This window comes from Manis pentadactyla, chromosome 13 (assembly GCF_030020395.1).
Source record: "Manis pentadactyla isolate mManPen7 chromosome 13, mManPen7.hap1, whole genome shotgun sequence".
Lineage (NCBI taxonomy): Eukaryota > Metazoa > Chordata > Mammalia > Pholidota > Manidae > Manis > Manis pentadactyla.
The window spans coordinates 80,970,985-80,986,685 of NC_080031.1; the positions used below are offsets into that span (position 1 = coordinate 80,970,985).

The 15,701-nt window shown below is 37.0% G+C and overlaps 1 pseudogene; it reads left to right on the top strand.

The window, feature by feature from the left end:
* Window positions 1–363: 363 nt before the first annotated feature.
* Window positions 364–1,309, top strand: LOC130680500 (olfactory receptor 11L1-like; annotated as a pseudogene).
* The last annotated feature ends 14,392 nt before the right edge of the window (window positions 1,310–15,701 follow it).

The window sequence follows — 15,701 nt, forward strand, 5'->3', positions numbered from 1 at the left end:
CCATCCTCTATTCTCGAGGATGTAAATTCCTCAGTGATGGGACAATAACAGATACATGTTTTTCTTACTGTTGTGGACTCACCATTAAAATCAATTTGCTGAGTTCAAAACCGGCCCTGCCATTTAAAGTGATGTAAGTGTAGGAAAATCACTCTCCCAGTTTCTTCATTTGAAGTTTTAGATCTTCGAATATTTATCATGGAGATTTCTTTTCTAAATTGAGTGAGATAATCCATGTGTAAAATTTAATTTTTAATAGACTAGAAGTCTATTATCACCATTAAATAAATGATAACAAATATATCCCATTCTTGCTCATGTATTATACAGGCTTTGTTGGTTCCAGATCAGAGAGGGTGAGCTATGGAGATGACAAACCAGACCACAGTGACTGAGTTCCTTTTTCTTGGGTTTCCTGGTATTCTGTACCTGAGACTCTCATTGTTTTTAATGTTCCTCACTATGTATCTGCTGTCCCTCATGGCAAACACCCTTATCATATTCACTGTTTTGATGGAGATGACACTCCAGACTGCTATGTACATTTTCTTAGGAAATCTGTACTTCCTGGAGATCTGGTACACCACACTCACAGAACCTAAACTGCTGGCCACCTGCCTGTCACGGGGTGTCACCATCTCTGTGTCTGGCTGTATAGCCCAGTACTACTTCTTTTTCTCGATGAGAGCTACCGAGTGCATCCTCCTGGCAGTGATGGTCTATGACCGGTACCTGGCCATCTGCAACCCTCTAAGATACTCACTGCTCATGAGTATTCCAGTGTGCCTACAGTTCTCCACTGGACTTGGATTGGAGGCCTCATTTTCCCTCTTCTATCTACCATACTTATCTCTCATCTGAACTTCTATGGGCCCCAGAAGATCAACCTTTTCTTTTGTGATTCAGACCCCATCTATAAACTCTCTTGCTCAGATACATTCTTGGTGGAGGCCTTGAGCTACACATGTAGCTCTGTTGTGATTCTCAGTTCTTTTCTTCTCACCATGTCCTTTTATGGACACATTGTGGTCACAGTAATCAGAATGTCTTCCCAGGAAGCTTGGAGAAAAGCTTTCTCCACCTCTGCCTCCCACCTCACTGTGGTCACCATCTATTATGGCACCATCATCTTTGCCTATGTCTGCCCTCCGGCCAAGTACAACTTCACCATTGGTAAAGTGGTCTCTGTGTTCTACTGTGTGGTCACCCCATTGGTAAATCCTCTCATATACACTCTGAGAAACAAAGATGTGAAGAAAGCATTCAAAAGTTTCTAGCACAAAAGAGATTGCTCATGCAGGGGATTTGAGAGACCAACTAAAATATGCAATTTAGAATGGAATCCCATACCACATTTGCAAACAGTATTGAAAAGTACATTAGTAAATTGATACCACTTATTACAGACATTTCTCTTACTTTTCATATTGATTTGTATCTTCTTGAAATAGTTGACCTATAATTAATATATTTAAGAATGTTTTAGCTTAATGCCAAAGTTACGAGTTTCCAGTCCATAAACCATTCAGAATAGGTAAAAAGTCTGGTTTAGTGCCATATAATATTTCAGTTAAATGTTTTAATAATATGTACCTTAACAGTAACTATGGGTCAAAAATTGTCCATGTTAAAAGGAGAAATGTTTTAATTCCATCTTGTAAATGGATTAATATCAATTTGTCACTATATACATTAAAAAACACATGATGGAAGATGGCGGCATGAGTAGAGCAGCGGAAATCTCCTCCCAAAACCAGATATATCTATGAAAATATAACAAAGACAACTCTTCCTAGAATAAAGACCAGAGGACACAGGACAACATCCAGACCACATCCACACCAGTGAGAACTCAGTGCCTTGTAAAGGGGGTAAGATACAAGCCCCGGCCCGGCCTGGCAGGACATGAGTGCCCCTCCCCCCAGCTCCTGGCAGGAGAAGAGTAGGCAGAGCGGGAGGGAGAAGGAGCCCAGGACTGCTGAACACCCAGCCCCAGCCATCCAGACCAGAGCACAGACACAGTGCCTACACGGGGCCCTGGATACTAGGGAAACAGGGCTGCAAGAATGGTGAGAGGGTACTGGAGGCCTGGTGCTGGAGGACATAAGAAAACTGAGCGGCCATTTTTTTTTCTTTTTTTACTGTTTTGTTTTGGCGAGCGCTTTTTGGAAGTCTTAAAGGGATAGGGACACCAATACTAGGGAAACAGGGCAGCAAGACCGGTGAGCAGATGCCTGAGGCTAGCACTGGAGAATAAAGAAAAATGAGTGGCCATTTTTTATTTATTTATATATATTTTTAATTTAAATTTTTTTTTTTGTTGGTTATTTGTTGTTGTTTTGTTTTGGCGGTAACTTTTTGGAAGTCTTTAAGGGGCAGGGCGGCACACTTAATCCAGAGGGAGGGAATCCAGGGATCTCTGGCCACCCTAATCCACTGGGCTGCAGGGAGCAGGGAGGCCCCTTACGGAGATAAATAGCCTTCCGGCCGCTCCCACTTCAACGCAACTCCACCACTTTGGAACAGCAGCCTGAGCCAGGCTACGCCTACAGCAACAGCGGAGACTAACTCCATAGCAGCCGGACAGGAAGCAGAAGATCTGTCTGCACGCAGATACCCATCACAAGCCACTAGAGGACACTGTTCTCCCAGGAAAGGAAGGCCACAAACCAACAAGAAGGGAATTACTTCCAGCCGTCACTCATTCCGGCTCTGCAAACTTTTCCTATCACCATGAAAAGGCAAAACTACAGGCAGACAAAGATCACAGAGACAACACCAGAGTAGGAGACAGAACTAACGAGTCTTCCTGACAAAGAATTCAAAATAAAAATCATAAATATGCTGACAGAGATGCAGGGAAATACACAAGAGACATGGGATGAAGTCCAGAGGGAGATCACAGATGTCAGAAAGGAGATTACAGAAATGAAACAAACTCTGGAAGGGTTTATAAGAAGAATGGATAGAATGCAAGAGGCCATTGATGGAATTGAAACCAGAGAAAAGGAACGCATAGAAGCTGACATAGAGAGAGATAAAAGGATCTACAGGAATGAAACAATATTAAGAGAACTGTGTGACCAATTCAAAAGGAACAATATCCATATTATAGGGGCACCAGAAGAAGAAAAGAGAGGAAAAGGAATGGAAAGTATCTTGGAAGAAATAATTGCTGAAAACTTCCCAAAACTGGGGGAGGAAATAGTCGAACAGACCACGGAAATACACAGAACCCCCAACAGAAAGGATCCAAGGAGGACAACACCAAGACACATAATAATTAAAATGTCAAAGATCAAGGACAAGGAAAGAGTTTTAAAGACAGCTAGAGAGAAAAAGATCACCTATAAAGGAAAACCCATCAGGCTAACATCGGTCTTCTCGAAAGGAACCCTAAAGGAAAGAAGAGAATGGCATGATATACTTAATGCAATGAAACAGAAGGGCCTTGAACCAAGGATAATGTATCCAGCACAACTATCATTCAAATATGATGGTGGGATTAAACAATTCCCAAACAAAAGCTGGGGGAATTTGCTTACCACAAACAACCTCTACAGGACATTTTACAGGGACTCCTCTAGAAGGGAACACTCCTAGAAAGAGTGCAGAATAAAACACCCAACATATGAAGAATGGAGGAGGAGGAATAAGAAGGGAGAGAAGAAAAGAATCTCCAGACAGTGTATATAACAGCTCAGTAAGCGAGCTAAGTTAGGCAGTAAGATACTAAAGAGGCTAACCTTGAACATTGGTAACAACGAATTTAAAGCCTGCAATGGCAATAAGTACATATCTTTCATTAGTCACCCTAAATGTTAATGGACTGAATGCACCAATCAAAAGACACAGAGTAATAGAATGCATAAAAAAGCAAGACCCATCTATATGCTGCTTACAAGAAACTCACCTCAAACCCAAAGACATGTACAGACTAAAAGTCAAGGGATGGAAAAACACATTTCAGGCAAACAACAGCAAGAAGAAAGCAGGGGTTGCAGTACAAATATCAGAGAAAATAGACTTCAAAAAAGAAAGTAACAAGAGATAAAGGAGGACACTACATAATGATAAACGGCTCATTCCAACAAGAGGATATAACCATTGTAAATATATATGCACCCAACAAAGGAGCACCAGCATATGTGAAACAAATACTAACAGAAATAAAGGGGGAACTAGAATGTAATGCATTCATTCTAGAAGACTTCAACACAACACTCACCCCAAAGGATAGATACAGTGGGCAGAAAATAAGTGAGGACAAGGAAGCACTGAACAACACAGTAGAGCAGATGGACCTAATAGACATGTACAGAACTCTACATCCAAAATCAAAAGGATAAACATTCTTTTCAAGTGCACATGGAACATTCTCCAGAATAGACCACTGAATAGTCCACAAAAAGAGCCTCAGTAAATTCCAAAAGATTGAAATCCTGCGAACCAACTTTTCAGATCATGAAGGCATAAAACTAGAAATGAACTGTACAAAAAAGCAAAAAGGCTTACAAACATATGGAGGCATAACAACATGCTCCTTAATAATCAATGGATCAATGACCAAATCAAAATGGAGATCCAGCAATATATGGAAATAAATGACAACAAAAACACTAAGCCCCAACTTATGTGGGACACAGCAAAAGCAGTCTTAAGAGGAAAGTATATGGTAATACAAGCATATTTAAAAAAGGAAGAACAATCCACAATGAATGGTCTAATGTCACAATTATCGAAATTGGAAAAAGAAGAACAAATGAGGCCTAATGTGAGCAGAAGGAGGGACATAATAAAGATCAGAGAAGAAATAAATAAAAATGAGAAGAATATAACAATAGCAAAGTGAATAAAACCAAGAGCTGGTTCATCAAGAAAATAAACAAAATCGATAAGCCTGAAGCCAGACTTATTAAGAGGAAAAGAGAGTCAACACAAATCAACAGTATCAGAAATGAGAAAGGAAAAATCACGACGGGCCCTATAGAAATACAAAGAATTATTAGAGAATACTATGAAAACTATATGCTAACAAGCTGGGAAACCTAGGAGAAATGGACAACTTCATAGAAAAATACAACCTTCCAAGACTGACCCAGGAAGAAACAGAAAATCTAAACAGACCAATTACCAGCAACGAAATTGAAGTGGTAATCAAAAAACTACCAAAGAACAAAACGCCGGGGCCAGATAGATTAACCTTGGAATTTTATCAGACTTACAGGGAAGACATAATACCCATTCTCCTTAAAGTTTTCCAAAAAATAGAGGAGGAGGGGATACTCCCAAACTCATTCCATGAAGCTAACATCACCCTAATACCAAAACCAGGCAAAGACCCAACCAAAAATGAAAACTACAGACCAATATCCCTGATGAACATAGATGCAAAAATACTCAACAAAATATTAGCAAAACAAATTCAAAAATACATCAAAAGGATCGTACACCATTACCAAGTGGGATTCATCCCAGGGATGCAAGGATGGTACAACATTCGAAAGTCCATCAACATCATCCACCACATCAACAAAAAGAAAGACAAAAACCACATGATCATCTCCATAGATGCTGAAAAACCATTTGACAAAGTTCAACATCCATTCATGATAAAAACTTTCAGCAAAATGGGAATAGAGGGCAAGTACCTCAACATAATAAAGGCCATATATGATAAACCCACAGCCAACATTATATTGAACAGCAAGAAGCTGGAAGCATTTCCTCTGACATCAGGAAATAGACAGGGATGCCCACTCTCCCCACTGTTATTTAACATAGTACTGGAGGTCCTAGCCATGGCAATCAGACAAAACAAAAAATACAAGGAATCCAGATTGGTAAAGAAGAAGTGAAACTGTCACTATTTGCAGATGACATGATACCGTATATAAAAAACCCTAAAGACTCCAACCCAGAACTACTAGAACTGATATCGGAATACAGCAAAGTTGCAGGATCCAAATTAATACACAGAAATCTGTGGCTTTCCTATACACTAACAATGAACCAACAGAAAGAGAAACCAGGAAAACAACCCCGTTCACAGTTGCATGAAAAAAAATAAAATATCTAGGAATGAAACTAACCAAAGAAGTGAAAGACTTATACTCAGAACACTACAAGTCACTCTTAATAGAAATTAGAGGGGACACTAACAGATGGAAACTCATCCCATACTCGTGGCTAGGAAAAATTAATATCATCAAAATGGCCATCCTGCCCAAAGCATTATACAGATTTGATGCAATCCCTATGAAACGACCAGCAACATTCTTCAATGAACTGGAACAAATAATTTAAAAATTTATATGGAAACACCAAAGACCACGAATAGCCAAAGCAGTCCTGAGAAAGAAGAATAAAGTAGGGGGGAATCGCACTCCCCAACTTCAAACTCTACTATAAAGCCATAGTAATCAAGACAATTTGGTGCAGGCACAAGAACAGAGCAATGGACCAGTGGAACAGACTGGAGAATACAGACATTAACCCAGACATATATGGTCAATTAATATTTGATAAAGGAGCCATGGACATACAATGGCGAAATGACAGTCCCTTCAACAGATGGTGCTGGCAAATCTGGACAGCTACATGTAGGAGAATGAAACTGGACCATTGTCTAACCTCATATACGAAAGTAAACTCAAAATGGATCAAAGACCTAAATGTAAGTCATGAAACCATTAAACTCTTGGAAGAAAACATAGGCAAAAACCTCTTAGACATAAGCATGAGTGACGTCTTCTTGAACATACCTCCCCGGGCAAGGAAAACAACAGCAAAAATGAACAAGTGGGACTATATTAAGCTGTAAAGCATCTGTACAGCAAAAGACACCATCAATAGAACAAAAAGGAACCCTACAGTATGGAAGAATATATTTGAAATGACAGATCCGATAAAGCCTTGACGTCCAGAATGTATAAAGAGCTCACACATTTCAACAAACCAAAAACAAATAACCCAATTAAAAAATGGGCAGAAGAACAGAACAGACAGTTCTCCAAACAGAAATACAGATGGCCAACAGACACATGAAAAGATGCTCCACATCGCTAATTATCAGAGAAATGAAAATTAAAAGTACAATGGGGTATCACCTCACACCAGTAAGGATGGCTGCCATCCAAAAGACAATCAAAAACAAATGTTGGCAAGGCTGTGAAGAAAGGGGAACCCTCCTACACTGCTGGTGGAATGTAAATTAGTTCAACCACTCTGGAAAGCAGTATGGAGGTACATCAAAATGCTAAAAACAGACTTACCATTTGACCCAGGAATTGCACTCCTGGGAATTTACCCTAAGAATGCAGCAATCAAGTTTGAGAAAGACCAGTGCACCTCTTTGTTTATCGCAGCACTGTTTAAAATAGCCAAGAATTGAAAGCAACCTAAATGTCCATCGATAGGTGAATGGATAAAGAAGATGTGGTACATATACACAATGGAATGCTACTCAGCCATAAGAAAAGGGCAAATCCTACCATTTGCAGCAACATGGTAGGAGCTGGAGGGTATTATGCTCAGTGAAACAAGCTAAGCAGAGAAACAGAAATACCAAATGATTTCACTCATCTGTGGAATATAAGAACAAAGGAAAAACTGAAGGAACAAAACAGCAGCAGAATCACAGAACTCAAGAATTTACTAACAGGTTCCAAAGGGAAAGGGAATGGGGAGGATGGGTAAGTAGGGAGGGATAAGAGGGGGGGAGAAGAAGGTGGGGCATTAAGAATAGCATGCATCTGGGGGTTGGGAGAAATGGGAGGGTTGTACAGCACAGGGAAGGCAAATATTGATTCTACAACGTTTTGCTATGCTGATGGACAGTGACTGTAATGGGGTTATAGAGGGACCTGGTATAGTGGAGAGCCTAGTAAACATAATATTTGTCATGTAAGTGTAGATTAATGATACCAAAAAAAATAAATAAATAAAGGCAGTTCCTGTGTGGTGACCTCCAATGAGTTCTACACAAGGGTATAAAGGGCATATAAAAGTGTAGGCAAAGGGTCTGTTTGTGTTTATACAGAGGATCAAAGCCTAATTGGGCTACCCCGAACATGTACTAATATACAATATGAAAAAGAACTTCCAACATCAGCACTCTCTGGAAGACTCATGCCAGCAGATGATCATCAAAAAACCCCAACAAAGATCCACGCACTGCTACAGCTGTAGATGCACTCATCCCACCAGTTCCTGGACTTGCCATTTGAATGAAGAAGGAGATATCTAAGTTGGCCTGTGCATACAGTAAAACAACGAATTTGACTGGATCTATACTGTTGGAACTCAACCAAGAATTAGGAGAAGTGCTAATTGTATCACTCCAAAATCTTACAACTACAGACTATTTACTGTTAAAAGAACATATGGTATGTGAACTGTCCCCAGGAATGGGTTGTTTTAATTTGTCTGCTTTCTCTCAGACTGTTCAAGTTCAGTTGGACAATGTCCGCCATATCATAGATAAGTTTTCACAAATGCCTAAGGTGCCTAACTGGTCTTCTTGGTTTCACTGGAGATGGCTGGTAATTACAGGTATGCTTTGGTTATGTAACTATACTCCTATTATGTTAATGTGTGTGCACAATTTGATTAGTAGTTTAAAACCTATACATGCTGAAGTTATTCTACAAGAAGATATGTCAAAGAAATAATCAATCTTCCCATGTTTACTTCCACCTGCTACATCTATAGCTTTTCCTTTCACTTCCTAATTACAACCCTTAAATAGAATTCGTGCCTCATATCAAATTTACCATGTATCATAATTCTTCCAAGTGGTAAACATACCTCAAGTCAAATGCTGGGCATAAAAGCCACAGGGCATAAATATGCAAAGAAGTAAAAAGCTAACCTTTTCAAACAATAAGGCTTCTCTCTCACTTACCAACTTTACATTTCCCTGTATGGCCCCGGAAGATGACTGGTTAGCCAGAGACGGGTAAGATTCCTCAAGGGAGGAACAACCTAAGACAGGCACAGTCGCAGGGGGGCCATCAGGTGAGAAATTGGGGATGAACAGACGTGAGGCTTAGAACCTCAACCCCCTGTTCTGAGAGAAATCTTCTGCATATGTGGATGTTTTATTGCCCTTGTCCAGCTTGGATTAACACATATTCTACAGGCACACACCTGATCATCTATATTTGCTGTCTTACAACGCTAAACTATGTTTTCTACCTTTATCTTTTATCTATCTACCACTTCAGCATTTTATTAAAAATAATAATAATAAAGAGAGAAATGTGGTATCCAGATATAAATCAAGTATAAAAATCAAATGAGTATTCATATTTGAACTGACTGTTTATAGTTCATAACGCATGAGCAATACCAAAAGTTTCAGTGATGACTGCCCTTGTACTGTTCACCATGTAGCTTATTAACTATGTAAGAATTTGTTCTCCATGTAAGACCTTGTTCATTATGCTTTAGAAGATTGGAGAGTGATGAAAATTAGGGTTGGTATGGATTCATGATTGAGCATTGAGTATTGACTCCCCTATACAGTATTTTATTGTTGTCAACAACCATTTGATCAATAAATATGAGATGCCCTCATAAAAAATAAAGTACGCACTTCCAATTGTAAAATAAATAAGTAAGTGAGATGTAATGTATAGCATAAGGAATATAGTCACAATATTGAAACAACTTGGTATGGTGATAGCTGGTACCTAGAATTATCATGTATATATATGTTGAATCACTGTGTTGTACATCTGAAACTAATGTAATACTGTGTCAACTACCCTTCAATAAAAAATAATTATCTACAAAAAAAAAACACATGATGATTCAGTATTATTCCAAGACATTGATGTACATTTAATTATGAATATATACATAAAAATTAAATTAGAAAATAGAAATTACTCTCTAATTACCATTTTCTGCATAATATAACTGAATTTGAAAATATCAGAAAATGTAACAAGATCAATAATTTGAGAGGGAGAAAATGGGAAAAATTTGAACTGGACTGTAGCAGAATTGGATATCTAACAAGGAAAAGCAAGTATCGACTCTCTTAGATTTTAATGTAATAGTCAAAGGCACACTCATTTTACTATATACTAATTCAATTCAGACTAATAGGCAAAAAAAGGATGGACAACTACTTTTACATTATTGTGTATCACTCTCCCATTTGAATAAAAAGTTCTATAATTTTCTGCACAGTTAAGAATCTACACGGATGGTAAAGGTGATGGAAGAAAAGGTATCATCAAAGCTTTTTAAGTATTAATTTTCCACTAGATTGCCTCACCAAGTCTCCCAATTCAAAGTATGGCCAGTGGATGAGCACAGTCAGAATAATCTAGGAGGTTTAGAGAATGAGAATTTACATAGTTACAAGATACCCAGTTGATTGGTTTGATATGCATAATAAATCATGAAAAGAAAACACTATTTTAAACACCCAAATTCCAAACAATTAAATTTTAAGGGGAAGAGTATATATAGAAATCAGAAAACAGACTGGTGGGTGCCATAGTGGAGGGGGATAGGGGAATGGATAAAATATGTGAAAGGGGAAAAATTAGTGAGAAAATCTTTGGTATCTTCATCTGGATGATACTTACATGATTGTAGATGCATATCAAAATTCATCAAGCTGTACACTAAAATTTCGGAATTTTATTGGAATATCACAGAAAATTTAATGAAAAAACAAAGAACTTGCTTCACATGCCAATGTTTAAATATGTCTCTGCTTAAATATGAATTCTTATTTTCTGGTATAAAATAGAATGGCATTTTTTTTCTGAATGCCTAATTACTTTTCATTTCTAAAGTAGTATGCATGCATGGAAACTTGTCAAAATTACATTTACATGTAAATGTGAAACAAGTCATAATCAACAATTTTTGCTAAATCTTTCATTTCTATCAGCATATGAAAGATTATATATAGACTTTCTCAACATGAGCAAAACATTCTGTATCAGTCCAGTTACTTCTGTATGCCATCGCACTGGAGGGGAGGGAAAAAAAGGCTTTCATCCTTTTTGGGTATTGCGCGTGAGCCTAAGTATTAAGCAGTCACTAGACAGATTAACAGGAAAATGGCATGTTAGGTATATTTAATATTTTCATGTCCACATAGAAATTTTCTAAAGGAATATGAAGACCCGGAGAAGCAAGTGGAATCAAAAGGTCATATGCATTTAAAAAAATATTTTACTAATTCATTTTTATTGAAGTATAAATGACATGCAATATCTTATTGGATTCAATTACACAATATAGTGATTCAATAGCTCTACATAGCATTAAATGCTCACCCACCTAGTGAAGTTATTATGTCATCATGTTACAGTTACTGACTGCATTATACATGCTCCACTTTCATTTCCATGACTAATTTATAATTGAGATTTTGTGCCTCTTTACCACTTCACCTATTTCACTGACCCACCCTGACTCCGTCCCCACAATAACCACCAGTCACCTCTGTGTCAATGAGACTACTGCTGTTTTGCTCATTTTTTTTAGATTCCACATATTAGTGAAATCATATGTAATTTCTTTCTCTGCCTTACATATTTCACTTAGAGTGATACCTTCAAGTTCTTTCCATGTCCATGAAAATAGCAGGTATTCTCTCTGTTTTATGGCTGAGTAATATTCCACTGTGTTTATGGGCTGCATCATTATCCACTCATCTATTGATGGACACTGATTGTTTCCACATCTTGGCTACTGCGGTTAATCTGGCAATCAACATCGGGGTGCATATATTTTTGAATAACAGGGTTTTGTTTTCTTCAGGTAAATTCCTAGAAGTAAAAAATAAGGGGTCATAGAGTACTTCTATTTTTAGTGTTTTGAGGAACCTCCATACAGCTTTCCATGGTACCTGCACCAATTTACATTCCCACCTAAAGTGCAGGAGGGTTTCCATTTAGCACATCCTTGCGAACACTTGTTATTTCTTGCCTTTTGGAGACTATTCTGACTATTTTGACTGGTGTGAGGTGATAACTCATTGTGAATTTGATTGGCATGAACAAACATTTTCAAAGAAGAAATACAGATGGCTAACAGGCACATGAAAATACACTCCAATTCGATAACCATCAAAATGTTATGCTCTTTGAAAGGCAATGGTAGGTGCATGAAATTAGTAGCTAACAATTGTATAAAACAATTGCAAAACATGTAGTCAACAGAGTATATTAGAATAAATATCTAAACTCAATAATAAAGCAGAATAAAAATTAAATTAAGACATAAAAAAATACATGAAGAGCTATTTCACTGAAGATGTAGGCATGGCAATAAGCAATTGATTAAAAAAATTTACATTAATTGCCCAATGAGGAAATGCAAATTAGAATCACAATGAGTTGATTTCAGGGCTTCTCATAGATAGTGTTATTGATATTTTGTTGTATAATTCCTCACTGTGGAGGGCATGTCCAGTATATTCTAGGATGATTAGCACCATTACATCCTCTACCTACTTAGATTCTAGTAGCCCTCCTCTCCCTTCAGTCATGAAAATGAAAAATCTCTTCTGACCTTGTGAAATGTACCCTGGGGATAAAATTATCCCCTAAAGCCATCATGGAGACCCACTGATGTAGATCCTACTACTGTAAATGACCAATGAGATAATCATACATGCCACAAGTAGGTCTTAAGAAGAAGAGATATTCAGTCCCCAGACAATTAATAACCCTCCATATGAAGTACTAAAGGAGGCATTTAAAACAACTTTAGTTTTCTGCTGATTAAGTTAATTTAGTGCTTATTGAAGAAGAGCTGCACTTGTAAGTCACAATCTGTGATCACAGCAGAGACCTGAATATATAGAGATTGCATGGCAGCCTTGTATCCAAGATGGCAGGTTATAGAAGCATAAACTTTTAAAATATCAGTTGACCCTTAGTGATGAAAACATATTTTTATGGACTGTTTATTGGCTGTGTTTGGTCAATCAGTGTATTGCATATGCAGTCTGATTTTATAGTGGCCCCAAAGTTACTTGAACTTTTTAAAATTCAAATAGTTTTAGATGAATGGCATTATTAAACTGTTTATTTTTTTACCCAAAATACAAAAATGTTACAGAATTTCCATCTGTGATCACTTTAATGTCTAAACAGTATATAAACCCCATTCTTATTTTGAATTCAAATAATTTTCATTTCTTCTTTATTTTTGAGGTCGACCATTTTATGACATGCCTATTGTACTAAAATAATCAAATGCAAATATATCACTTTGTGATATCACTAAACATCTATCAGACCTGTTAAAATAAAAGGAATGTCAGCCCCCAATACTGGCAATGCTTCAGAGTTACCTAGTAACTCACATTTTGCTGATGTGAAAATAAAATGGGACAGTGAACCTGAAGAGTAGTTTGGCATGTCGCTTAAAATAAACAAGTAGCTATCACACAATCCACCAATTTCACCTGGGACATTTACCCCAGAGAAATTACTTTTGTTCACAGAAAAATCTCTTCAAGAAGACTTACTGGAGCTTTATTTGTAACAGCCAAAATCTGGGAAGAGCTCGTTTGCCCTGGTACAGGTAAATAATTAAAATAATATACAATGATACATGAATAATATGAAATACTCCACAATACAAAACAACAAACTGTCAATACATGCAATAACCTGGGTTGATCATGGGCATTATGCTGAGTAGAAAAAGGCCAGTCTCAAAAGTTTATGTATTATATGACCCCATTTATAAAACGTTCTTTAAATGACAAAATTGTAGATACATAGAAGATGTTAGTGTTAGCCAGGATGTAGGTGGTGGTGTAGCTATTAAATGGCAACATGAAGAATCCTTGTGGCTTGGGAATGTTCTGCATCTTCAATGTCAATATCTTGGTTGTGATACTGCACTTCATTTTTGTTAAATGTTATTTGATGTGCAAAATGGGTATGTGGTATTACATAAATCTACAAATTCATGTGAATCTACAAACTTAAACAATTTTTTAATGAATTAAATAGAAAAATTATCAAAATAGGTGATTTCGTTATCCATCCCTTGTGTCTTAGATACTATTTAACTGCCTTTCATATATGTTATATCAGTTTAGCATTCAAACTGTTGGCATGAGACTAGCTTTAGACAGATACTTGGGATGGTTATTATCAGTCCTTTAAATTGTTATGCTGAGTGAAAACCTGTTTGTTTGCTTTGAAATTAATTAATTGTAACTAGAAAAAATTACTTATGTTTTTGTATATGTAATGTTTATTTAGAAAAATTAAACATTCCTCAATTTGATTTTAAGTATTGTTAAAAATCTTGCATTTTCAGCTCTGTCTTTGAGCTCTTGGTTTTACACTTCATGCTCATGTTTCTGCCCTCTCGGCTCCACCAAGTTTCTTATTATTTTTTCTGAAATGTTGGTAAACAACTGAAAATGAGTATTTCTACCATCCTGCTTACTGAGAGCATAATTTGCATATGTATAAATTTCATGTCCCTCCACGATACTCTTTCTCTCTGTTCAAGCTCAGCAGGCAGTTTTTCCTGATTCAAAATTGTCAAGAACAAAGTGAAGATTGCATAAATTTCATGGATATTCACTCCACTGCGCAAAAGCCAAATTGATATAAAATTGATACACAAAGAATTGCTATAATTCCTTCTCTATATTTGGCTTTTGTTGAAATGGCTGAGGAACAGGCTCTTAAATGCCCTACATGGCCTAGTTTGAAAAGATTTGTGAGGAGTATTCTTCCCCTATTGTGACTAAATACTCTGTTTCTCTCATCCCAAGTTTCAGAAGAATGTAGTAAAGCCACCCACTAAGTCCTTTTTCTGTGCAGTGCTTTCAGCAGACATTTCAGAATTTTGATTCTTTTTCTTTGTCTGGGTATGGTACAGCATGACCATTTCTCATGTAATCAAATTCTAATCGTTTTATTGAACATTAATCCTCTCATTTTATGACTTTCCCAGTTTATTATAAGCAAAGAGGATCCTAGATGCAGGTCCGACACTTTGCTTGGAAATATCCTCAGCGAAATATCCAAGTTTACATGTCAGAGTCCTGCTTCTCACTAAACTGTAGAACACAATTTAACTAAGAGTTATGTGACTGCATACCACGGAGCCCACTAACTCCAGGACCCAATAACATATTCCACTTCCACCTAAACTCACCTAGAAGCAGTCTCACAGTTGGATTTCTGGCATCAGTCTGCCAACATTACGTTATTAGGTTTTCTCCAAGGTGATTTAGGAGATTTCTATAATGCTGTCCCTTCTTTCTCTTAAAAACAAAGATTGGTGTCTTGGTCATGGCAACAGTCGCATGAGTGTGTATACATCTCAAAATTCTTCAGGGTTTGCGCTAATATTTGTGGATTTTATTTTATGTACCTCAATATAAATAAATAAATGATAGAATTTTAAGATATATAGGTCTTCGTAATTCATATACACTCAACAGCAAATTTCAAGCTCAATTTCTATATGCTGTGAAATAAAAGCAGTAGTGTTTCTACCCTACATAAACCATCCTTTAATGTAAATTATTGCTTTGTATGTGACATTTGAGTCCTCATCCAAAGCAAAACATGAATTTTTTAACAAGTCAATGTTAAAAATTAAGTTTTCTAAAAAGTGAGTGTAACATCACCCAACACAAAATTTTGAAAACAAGCCAGAACCTGCTTGAAAATCTTCAGATATAG